The following is an 11,894-nucleotide window of genomic DNA, read 5'->3' as shown; positions in this document are numbered from 1 at the left end:
TGTCTACACGATATTACAATGTCTTTATCAGTATGAGATTTCTCTTAACGTCTTGGCAATTGTAAGGGTCTTTGCGCTGCTGATCGGTCGCTGATAATATGGTCCTCCATAAACTAGACATTCTTCCATTCTCCCATGCAAAAAGACATTCTCTTGCATATGCATGTAATTGCATTGAAAATACAAACTAAAAATGGATTTGTTCCATGCTAAGCATACATCTGAAATAGAAACTTATAGAATATGGTTAATATGTTCTTAAACATTAGTTCTAACCTTTGAAATATGCATTCATATGCACTATAAAACTTGAAATTCGAACTATAGTATTATTGTTGTTCGAAAGTCTTAACCAAGTTTAACTGAGATGCATATAAGCAAACAAAATATGCATTTGCGTAAAAATCTGATGTCTACTGATAACACATTCAGTTTCCTCCTTGGCTTCTTGCTCTGTTTAGAGTTCGATTGCATAGAGCTCTGGTTACAGAACTGTTCTAATGTAGTAGACATAAGTAGGCGCACACCCAGAAATTATTGTTGGAGAGTCCAAAGTAGGACGAAGTGGGGGACCGGCCTAAACGTGTTTCCCACTTTTCAAAGGATAATTAATCTCTTGCTAAACGAAATCTTTCAATCCCTCCACTCTCTTTATCGTCACTTCTTCCACGTTCAAAAACCAATTTTCTTTAAGGAATTTCCTAGTTCAGGGGAAGCAAAAAGAAGTTACACGGAACGAAATCAAGGAATATGGTGGGTTATTTTTCAAAAATTATTTTCAGGTCATCTTAGTTCTGGCTAATTTTTTTTTTCACACTCAACTACCGCGTTCAATTATTCGCGCGAAACCTTTACAAGATTTCCATAACACACCAGACAAGGCAATACGTTCGTCAATTGTTCTGCGACGGTCATTTGAGAACAGTTCACGAATTTTCGTTATGTTTTCATCTGTTTTGGAAGTCTAGGATTCCCCTGAGAGAGGTTAGTTTGCAAATGAGAATTTCACCATTCCTGAAGTGGGAAAAGCTACTCGTAAACTTGAGTTTTTCGCAGAGAAGTTTCATTGTAAGCTATTTCACTCATTATAACCATTTTTCCCATTCATTTTCCCAATATCTATCTATTTTCCAACTTTTCAACCATCACAGAAGATGAAGAACAAGCGAGAGGGTCTTAACAAAAACAAACAAACAAACAAACAAGCAAACAAAAGTAGCAGTATGACCACCCAATGACTCTGGTCTTCGGAGTCTCCTCAAGAGACAACTTCCTGGAGAAGCATGTACTGTAACGGGTTCGCCACCAGGGAATGCTTCCGGTTTCTTTTGGGTCTGTGTTACTCGTATGGTAGGTTGATCTTAGGAAAGTGGACAGCAATCCTGATTGCGTTTACGTGGAAAGGGACCAACAGTGATACAAGTTACTTTAAATGTACATAATTATGATATTTTTTTACATTTGAAGCGTTGAATTGTTTGCAACAGATGAGAGTTACTGTTATCCAGAACGAAGCAACAAATGCGTGTAAGGATCGCCAAAAATCAGTTTCCCCTAGGAGAGAAAAAATTCATGGTATTTGTAGTAAGGAAATCTGTATTAATTGCTGAAAAAAGGAAGATAATCACAATCTACCGTATATGCGCGATATACTTGTATTTCCAATAATTTGTTTTATTCTAAGCAACAATGATTTACAAATTCACATATCTTTATTTATTTATTTATTTATTTATTTATTTATTTTTTTTTTGCGTAATCAAGCGCGTTTTCAATGCCTTCCGCTACTCATTCAAATTTTATGGTATTGCCCCGTAGATTGGGCCGTAATTATATTCAGAATTAGAATGTGTGCGAAATCAGAATGTGTAAAATTCCATGAGTAAGGAGGACAGTCAAATGTCATGCGATGTCTGATCTTTTCAGCGAAGTATTCATTCAAAACAATTACGAACAGAAACCGTGCAGTGTGGTGGAACACCATGTTGTTACCAGATAATAGGCGAGAAGTTGTGGTACCTAGATTTGTTTTCAAGCTTTGGGATAACATATTCTGTAGCATTTCAAGACATAATTCTCATTACCTGGAGGAAATCTTAATAACAATTTTAATTCATAGAATTACATATGCGGTTTCTCTTACGGGAAACTGACTTCTGGTCCATCTCGTACATTCCAGTTTACAATTCCATAAAATCGATGCCATGACACAGCTTACTGATTGACAGTTTGTCTGTAATACGAAGGAATATATGGTTTAAGTCTAGTAAAGCAAAACTAGGAAGTACAATGCCCGATAAACTTTGAGGGAAAGAGGAGAGATCTCCAGCCATTCACAAATAACCTTTAGCTATTTTTAGATCAAGAGGAAAAGAAGCGAAGATGTGGTTTCTACTTTGTCGAAGTAAGTTTAAGTTATAACTTCCTGGAAGGTGTTGTGTCACAAAGTCAAGTGAGAAGGAGTTTCACAAGAGAATAAAAACGGAGAATATCGCGAAAAGGATGGGGAAGAAAGAAAGTAGGAGACAAGAAAACAGTACAAAAGGAAGGAAAGAGAAGAAATAGATAAGGGAACGAAGTGTATATAGAAGAACCATTCGATAGTTCGCCTTCTTCTTGTTCCCGTGGCAACGGAAAGCCACGTTATTAGTTGTTAATTGGGAAAATATCCCACCCCTTCCTCTGCTGTGTCCGTATACGGTTGCACGGTAACAGGCGAAGGAACGAGGGTTATCGTACTGTGAAACAGGCGTTTCTATACCATCCGCCAAACAGTTGACGACCATAAAAAATTCTAACTTTTCTTTGCTTTCCCTTCCTACTTTTTTTATTGCTAGAAACTTATTTTTATGGGCTTGTTAAGGAAAAGACGCTTTCTTTTTGCTATTTGTATAATATTTTTTTCTTATTTTCTTTTAGTTTAGTACCTAGGTATGATGTAAATAGCATTCCCCGTTTTATTGATATATTTTCAAAAGAAAGGAATAAAAAAAAAGAAGAGGTAGACACTTTAATAGAGTAACGTAAGAACCGTTTCAAGAGGGGAAAGATATCCTACTTATCACGTTCAGTACATTTAATTTAAATTTTGTTGGGCTTTGTTGCTGTTGATGGGTGCTTTATTGTAGATTCTCTTGTACATATTCTTGAATTTTTCGTGTTGGGAAAAGTAAAGCATCTTGTACTTCTAAAATATTTTTCTTTCCTACTGGATGTGCTTCCCTTAAATAACAGAGACACGTTTACATTTACTCAACAGGTCACTCATAAGACGTGTATTCTTTGTATGAAGTATGAGGTTTTTATTCAAACTTTTAATTACCCACTGGTTTAAATGCTTTTTTAACTTTTCTCGACACACTAAATTTCAATAGCGCAGTCAGTGGCGTATTTAGGGGGGTAGCTTCCGGGCTTAAGCCCCCCCGAAATCTTAGTATAGTAAAGTAAATGAAATATCTTGCAGAATTTTCCCATTTCCAGGCAAGCGCCCCCCCCCGAAAGTTAGCAAAGCCCCTCCCGAAACAAAATCGTAAATACGCCACTGAGCGCAGTAATTATATCTCATGACTGGCTTCTGTTGGGGACACGCATGTCCGATAAGATAGATTTTATCCTCTTTATAATGAAGTTAGTTACTATTACTAAATACCTGTAGTAGGAGCAAAATTAATGAAGCCGTATTCAGACAAGGACCTTGGACACGATGAATTAGGTGCTTAATGTTAGAGCTCAGAGAAACGTCTTGGTGCTAACAAGACGATTTAGGTGCTCAAAGTTGAAGCTTAGTGGTCGAAGAAGGAGCTTAGTGCTAACAAGAGGAGCTAGGTGATCAAGGTTAGAACTTAATGTTTACAGAGCAAATTAGATGCTAACAAGAGGAGCTAGGTGCTCCATGTTACAACTTAGTGGTAAGAGAAGAAACTTAGTTTTAACATGATGAACTAGATGTTCAATGTTAGAGCTCAATGCTCAGAGAAGTAACTTGGTGCTAACAAGAGGATCTAAGTGATCAAGGTTAGAGCTTAGTAGTCAGAGAAGGTTAGTGCTAACAAGAGGAGCTAGTTGCTGTATCTTAAAAGTGAATGCTCAGACAAGAAGTTAGATGCTAACAAAAGGGATGGATACTCTGTATTAGAACTTAACTGTCAGAGAAGAAGCTTGGCGCTAACAGGAGCACCTAAGTGATTAAGGTTAGGGCTCTGTAGTTAGAGAAGACGCTTAGCGCTAACAAGAGGAACTAGGTGCTCTAGATTGAAGGTTAGTGATCAAAGAAAAAGTTTTATGCTATAAGGAGGAGATAGGTGTTCCATGTTAAAGTTTAATGCTCAGAGACGAAGCTTGGTGCTAACAAGAAGATATAAGTACTAGAGCTTAGTGGTCAGAGAAGAAGTTTAGCGCTAATAGAGGAGTTAGGTGATCAAGGTTACAGCTTAGTGCTCAGAGAAGAAGTTTGGTACTGACAAGATGAGCTAGGTGTGCTCAAGATTGAAGCTTAGTGGTCAGAGAAAACCTTGGGGCTAATAAGAGGAGCTAGGTGACCAAGGTAAGAGCTTAATGCTCAGAGAAGAAGCTTGGTGCTAACAAGAGGAGCTAGGTGTGCTCAAGAGTGAAGCTTAGTAGTCAGAAAAACCTTGGGGCTAATAAGAGGAGCTAGGTGACCAAGATTAGAGCTTAATGCTCAGAGAAGAAGTTTGGTGCCAACAAGAGGAGCTAGATGTGCTCAAGATTGAAGCTTAGTGGTCAGAAAAACCTTGGGGCTAATAAGAGGAGCTAGGTGACCAAGGTAAGAGGTTAATGCTCAGAGAAGAAGTTTGGTGCTAACAAGAGGAGCTAGGTGTGCTCAAGATTGAAGCTTAGTGGTCAGAGAAAACCTTGGGGCTAATAAGAGGAGCTAGGTGACCAAGGTAAGAGGTTAATGCTCAGAGAAGAAGTTTGGTGCTAGCAAGAGGAGCTAGGTGTGCTCAAGATTGAAGCTTAGTGGTCAGAAAAACCTTGGGGCTAATAAGAGGAGCTAGGTGACCAAGATTAGAGCTTAATGCTCAGAGAAGAAGTTTGGTGCCAACAAGAGGAGCTAGATGTGCTCAAGATTGAAGCTTAGTGGTCAGAAAAACCTTGGGGCTAATAAGAGGAGCTAGGTGACCAAGGTAAGAGGTTAATGCTCAGAGAAGAAGTTTGGTGCTAACAAGAGGAGCTAGGTGTGCTCAAGATTGAAGCTTAGTGGTCAGAAAAACCTTGGGGCTAATAAGAGGAGCTAGGTGACCAAGATTAGAGCTTAATGCTCAGAGAAGAAGTTTGGTGCTAACAAGAGGAGCTAGGTGTGCTCAAGATTGAAGCTTAGTGGTCAGAAAAACCTTGGGGCTAATAAGAGGAGCTAGGTGACCAAGGTAAGAGGTTAATGCTCAGAGAAGAAGTTTGGTGCCAACAAGAGGAGCTAGATGTGCTCAAGATTGAAGCTTAGTGGTCAGAAAAACCTTGGGGCTAATAAGAGGAGCTAGGTGACCAAGGTAAGAGGTTAATGCTCAGAGAAGAAGTTTGGTGCTAGCAAGAGGAGCTAGGTGTGCTCAAGATTGAAGCTTAGTGGTCAGAAAAACCTTGGGGCTAATAAGAGGAGCTAGGTGACCAAGATTAGAGCTTAATGCTCAGAGAAGAAGTTTGGTGCCAACAAGAGGAGCTAGATGTGCTCAAGATTGAAGCTTAGTGGTCAGAAAAACCTTGGGGCTAATAAGAGGAGCTAGGTGACCAAGGTAAGAGGTTAATGCTCAGAGAAGAAGTTTGGTGCTAACAAGAGGAGCTAGATGTGCTCAAGATTGAAGCTTAGTGGTCAGAAAAACCTTGGGGCTAATAAGAGGAGCTAGGTGACCAAGGTAAGAGGTTAATGCTCAGAGAAGAAGTTTGGTGCCAACAAGAGGAGCTAGATGTGCTCAAGATTGAAGCTTAGTGGTCAGAAAAACCTTGGGGCTAATAAGAGGAGCTAGGTGACCAAGGTAAGAGGTTAATGCTCAGAGAAGAAGTTTGGTGCTAGCAAGAGGAGCTAGGTGTGCTCAAGATTGAAGCTTAGTGGTCAGAAAAACCTTGGGGCTAATAAGAGGAGCTAGGTGACCAAGATTAGAGCTTAATGCTCAGAGAAGAAGTTTGGTGCCAACAAGAGGAGCTAGATGTGCTCAAGATTGAAGCTTAGTGGTCAGAAAAACCTTGGGGCTAATAAGAGGAGCTAGGTGACCAAGGTAAGAGGTTAATGCTCAGAGAAGAAGTTTGGTGCTAACAAGAGGAGCTAGGTGTGCTCAAGATTGAAGCTTAGTGGTCAGAGAAAACCTTGGGGCTAATAAGAGGAGCTAGGTGGCCAAGGTAAGAGGTTAATGCTCAGAGAAGAAGTTTGGTGCTAGCAAGAGGAGCTAGGTGTGCTCAAGATTGAAGCTTAGTGGTCAGAAAAACCTTGGGGCTAATAAGAGGAGCTAGGTGACCAAGATTAGAGCTTAATGCTCAGAGAAGAAGTTTGGTGCCAACAAGAGGAGCTAGATGTGCTCAAGATTGAAGCTTAGTGGTCAGAAAAACCTTGGGGCTAATAAGAGGAGCTAGGTGACCAAGGTAAGTGGTTAATGCTCAGAGAAGAAGTTTGGTGCTAAGAAGAGGAGCTAGGTGTGCTCAAGATTGAAGCTTAGTGGTCAGAGAAAACCTTGGGGCTAATAAGAGGAGCTAAGTGACCAAGGTAAGAGCTTAATGCTCATAGAAGAAGTTTGGTGCTAACAAGAGGAGCTCAAGACTGAAACTTACTGGTCAGATATGAAATTACTATCTGGTCAAATAAGTAATGGAAATAAATGATAATGAAATAATTCGTGGAATGAAAATGCGGGAGGAAACGGGAGAACACGAGAAAAACCCTGGTCATGATTTTGATAGTGAAAAAATGAAATGAAAGAATTCAAATATTGATACAAGAGAGAAAAAAGGTTATGAGGAGAGAGTCAAGACTCAAAGATTCATATCTTGCTACCTCCGTCCTCCATAGCTGATGAAGATATTCTTCAAATCCGGCCAGGATCAAAGATCAGTTACAGATTCTCAAACGAAAAGTGCCTCAAACTGGCCTCCGACTGAGTCTCTGAACGAATAGCTGACTGTTATCCTCTCGGCAAATGCCTCGAGAATCAAAAATTAAACTTTATAAGAAATTGTTCCTTCCTAGATAGTCAAACCTAGTTTCGTAGAAACTTACAAGTATTTGGACCGAAAAGGAATGGGAATGGAAAATGGCTTAAACTTCGTACGAGAAACAGGATAATTTATATGGTTTACTACATTGTTAGGGTCATCAAGTCTAGTAGGCTTAAGTAATCTATCTATCTATCTATCTATCTATCTATCTATCTATCTATCTATCTATCTATCTATCTATCTATCTATCTATCTATCTATCTATCTATCTAATCTATTAAGATTGGTTTTCTTAACCACAATAAGAAAACATATCCTATAGTACGTGGAACCCGGTTCAAACTCAGCCCGTGGGAAGTGAGCTTTTTGATGGACAAACACCGAGTACGTGGGTCTTACAGGTTTCTTCCATTTTCTCCCACTTTCATCATTCCATCTTTATCATCCATCTCATCATTACCATTTTCTTTAGCCTCAATATGTAATCATGGGACATTAAACTCAATAAAAAGTTTATTCTAAAATTAAATTTTTCATACTCCTTGCACTATAATTAATCACTACTGATTACACGTATGGCATAATGCTTTAAATATAATGTATATTTTAAAGATTTTTCTTTCCGTTTTCTATGATGAATTTGTTAGTTGCAAGACCTAACATTATATATATAAAATTATCAGATTAATTTAGCTTGTATCTTTTTAGTTTTCTTTAGCAAAGAGAAATATGAAAAAATCGCAAAGTAACAAGATTCTTTCTTTTTTTATCAGCTTGAAGCGTGGGATTTATTTTATTTTTACCACCAGGGATCCAATTACGTTTTCAGATTGCATGGCATCTGGTCCTCTCAGTGCCCTGATTAGCTAATCAGAACGTAAGGCGTTTCTAAGGATGACGGTATCAATGAATTCCTCTTTTCAGTAAATACAAAATTCTTTTTCTTCTTCTTCTTTTTTAAGTTGAACTAGGGGATAGTGATTTGCTTATAAACATGTGGGTGGAATATGTTTTCTAGTTTGACGTAATGAATTAAAATTTCATTTGAGTTTATGAATGAAAACAAATATTTATTTGCAGTTGAATAACACAAGCATTTTTAGATGGGAAGTAGGTGTCTTATCTAATGCGATCTATTTCTAGTACGCGTAAAGAGCACACGAGAGTAAAAGAAAAATACAAAGTTTTCTCAATAAAGAATAACTGCTATTTTTCCCAATACGGGCGTTTACTTATTCTAGTATTTTTATTGGCCTTTCTCAAAGTAGCTCTCTTTCGATGCAATACTTGTCTCAGTAATAGCGAGGAAAGCGACCTAAGGCTCCCTCGTAAAACTGAAATGTACAAACCCTGTGCAAAGCAAGTTTGAAAATTTGAGGGTTCTCCAAAAGTTGGAGGCAACGCAAGGTTTTCGGGGCCATTATCGCCGCCACTGCATCTCAGTTTTGTGTTGGCGTTGACATAAATTACGTTGAAAAGTGACAGAAAAGCCTCATCTAAATATTATATAGGAGTTACATGTACGTTTTAGGTGAACATACTGTACTTTGGTCTTTCGGCTACAAGACCATATCACTTAATGTAGCCTTCATCTGCTGTGACACATCTTGAACATTCTTTCCATACCTTGAATACACTTTACTGAAATTCAGGTGACTGACTTTTACAGCATTGTTTCACACAAGAAATGAGGGCCTTGTCACTGTTGAATATTTTACAGTCGCAGGTGGGCCTCCAGACGACCAAACGGGAAGAAATCCTAAGGATCCAAATCCTGACTATAGAGAGGCTGAAGGACGACTTCCCATCCTATTTTCATGATTTTCTGCTGTGTTTTCATGGATGTGTCAGGATTGGCATTGTCTTGATAGTGTTTGATGACTTTACCTTGCAGCTCCGACCCTCTTGGTTAGAGCGCACGTCGTACCTTATCCACTGACAAACAATAACGCTCCTTGTCAATTTTGGAGTCATGTTCTAAGAAGACTACGAAAATGAGATTGTGCTGATCCCAGAAAAATGAAGACATAATTTTCTCTCCTGATCTGGAGAGTCTAGATTTTTTTTTAAATCGTTGAACCAACGTTGAAAAGAGGCGTGATTCAATGTGTGATTACGATAAGCTGGAAGCCATTTCCTGGAAATTGATGTGGCTGATTCATTACCGGGTATGAACAAGAATTACATTACCACCACCCGTTGGCGGGTCCTGATATCTACTGTAGTGTCCATCGTGGTTTACCTGTGAACAATAGGAAACAACAATTATCGTCATTTAGAAGCCAAAGAATTAAAGTATATTTACCTACAATTTTGTCGTCATATTTTGCAATTAATAACGTTATTATACAAATCTGTGAAAAACTTATTGAACTTCCTTTGTATGCAGTTTTCGTTTTTGATTATTTCTTTTTTTTCAACCGTTAGATACAAGCATAGATTTGAGTACCAATATATTTTTCTGCAATAAGTTTTAAGAACAGAGCAATAACATGTAACTTCAAAAATTATGGTCGACCACGAAATGAGACGAGACAAAAATTAAGTGATAAGATTCCAGATATACTAGTCTTTCAATAGAAACTTATATTTTTAGAGACGAGATTGTTTTCTACCTTCTCAAGACGAGACAACTTCAACCCCTGATTCGTAGGCAACCCTGTTTAGGTTCTCCTAACGCAAGATTTCTTAACCTGTTTCGATATGGCAACACTGTGTTCTCAGAGTTGGGATAACCTGTGGCGGCAGCAAGATAAAGCACCGCCACATGATACCATACCAGTGCGAGAGTGGCTGAACGAAATATTCATGGGCGTTGAATCGATAGACGTGGGTCTGTGGAATGGCCAGCCCGATTTCCCGATTTGAACACCATTTTGCATTTTCTTATGGGGTGTTTTAAAGGACAAAGTGTATCAACATCACTTACGAAATTTGGCCGAACTTCGGGATGCTATCACAGAAGAGTTCCACAGGATACCAGTACGAATTTGTCAAGATGCTTGTAACAACGTTGCTCTTCGTCTGCAGGTAGGTATTTTTTTATTATTTTTAAAATTATTTTTCAGATAATCATGGCTGGTAATTTAACAATCGACCAATCAAAGTGAATTATCAAATAAAACTGGAAGACAGAGAATGCTGGAAAGGTTCAACGGAAATTGGCTACAGAATTTGACAGCCCCCCCTCACCAACTAGAATAACAATTTACAGATTACGTAATAAATTTGATTAAACTGGCTCCATCTGTAATGTGCTAAAGATTGCTTGAGCGGTCAGTGTTACTACCTAGGGCAATGAAATGTTAGTTGCGCAGGCATTTATCCTAAAGCGCAAAAAAGAAAAAAAGAGAGCTTCCCGTGAGATAGACATAGCCTGTAGAACTTTTGGGACATCTGATGCAACGTTTAGGTTTGAAAACGTACTATATCGGTCAAGATTACGTCAAGGATTACAAGAGGATGATCCTGATCGCTGATTACAGTTCTGCGGGGAAAATGCTGAAATACAAGATGATGACATTCGAAAAGTGTGTTGGTCAGACGAAACGAATTTTAAACAAGCAGGCGCTTTTGGGTTAGCCTTTCATATAAAGGGGTCAGATTAGATGTATTGTTTTCTCATAATCAAGAATTCATTATATCTATCTACGTATCTACCATATATATAAATAAAAATGAAAGTATCTATATTTGTGACTTAATAACTCTTGAACCACCTGACCGATCTCGATCAAATTTTCAACATAGATGAGATGGCTTTTGTCATTTCACACTGACGGCGAAACGTAGAGCAATAGTAGCGGAAAGATATATAAAAATGATTGAAAATGACCGATATTAGTGTCAAATTCATAGTTTTTTTGAGGTCGCTGAGATGAACAGTGATACTTCGAATGCCGTTTAAATCCAAATTCAGCCCTGCAACATGGGAGCGAGGGAGATATATAAAAATGATTGAAAAAGCCCGATATCAGAGAACACTTGAGTAATAGAAAAAAAGTGGCTGATTAACAGAACATATTACTATTTTTCTTATTTTAACCCAATGAAGCAGGTAATTGACTCTAGTAATACATAACCCCCCCCCCAAAGAACAAGAACTCTTATAAATGTATACCTTCTTTTGCACCTTCCCTTGTAGTGTTTAAAGTTTTTTTTTTATTTTGACAGGCGTTTTTTGAAGTCCGAACTTAATATCAAACTTTTATTCCTAGCTCCGTATAAGGTTCAAACACACATATAGAACTGTACGCGTTATGAAAAAAAAAAAAGTCCCACGGTAATGCCAGCTAGGCTAAAGAACACAGTGACAATGAGAAATTAATAAAATTGGTGGAATGAAGAAAGTGGAAGAAAACGGGAGAATCTCGAGGAAATCCACGCACACGGTGTTTGTTCACCACAAACTTTACATGTCGCGAGCTGGGATCGAACCAGGTATCCCATGCACCAGAGGTGAACACGCGTTATGCAATAAGAATGAAAAAGCTTATTACAAATCAGAAAATACTTATGGAGGTCGATGTAAAGAAGATGTGATAAGAAGAGAATCGTGTTATAAAATAGGTTGACAAACCCTGTTCTAACGTACATAACTACTTGTCGTCTGGATGATGATGCAGGGTTCGACACTATGTGAGAATATATTTTATTTAAATCTCAGATGTGTGTAGCTAAATCTGTGAGTCCTGTCTCATAACGTCACTAGTGACAAAGGACGCTAATCAACCATTTAA

Source organism: Thermobia domestica, chromosome 16, assembly GCF_964235325.1.
Source record: "Thermobia domestica chromosome 16, izTheDome1.hap1.1, whole genome shotgun sequence".
NCBI classification, from domain to species: Eukaryota; Metazoa; Arthropoda; class Insecta; order Zygentoma; family Lepismatidae; genus Thermobia; species Thermobia domestica.
The sequence above is the reverse complement of the archived record's forward strand: the minus strand, read 5'-3'. Positions refer to the sequence as shown.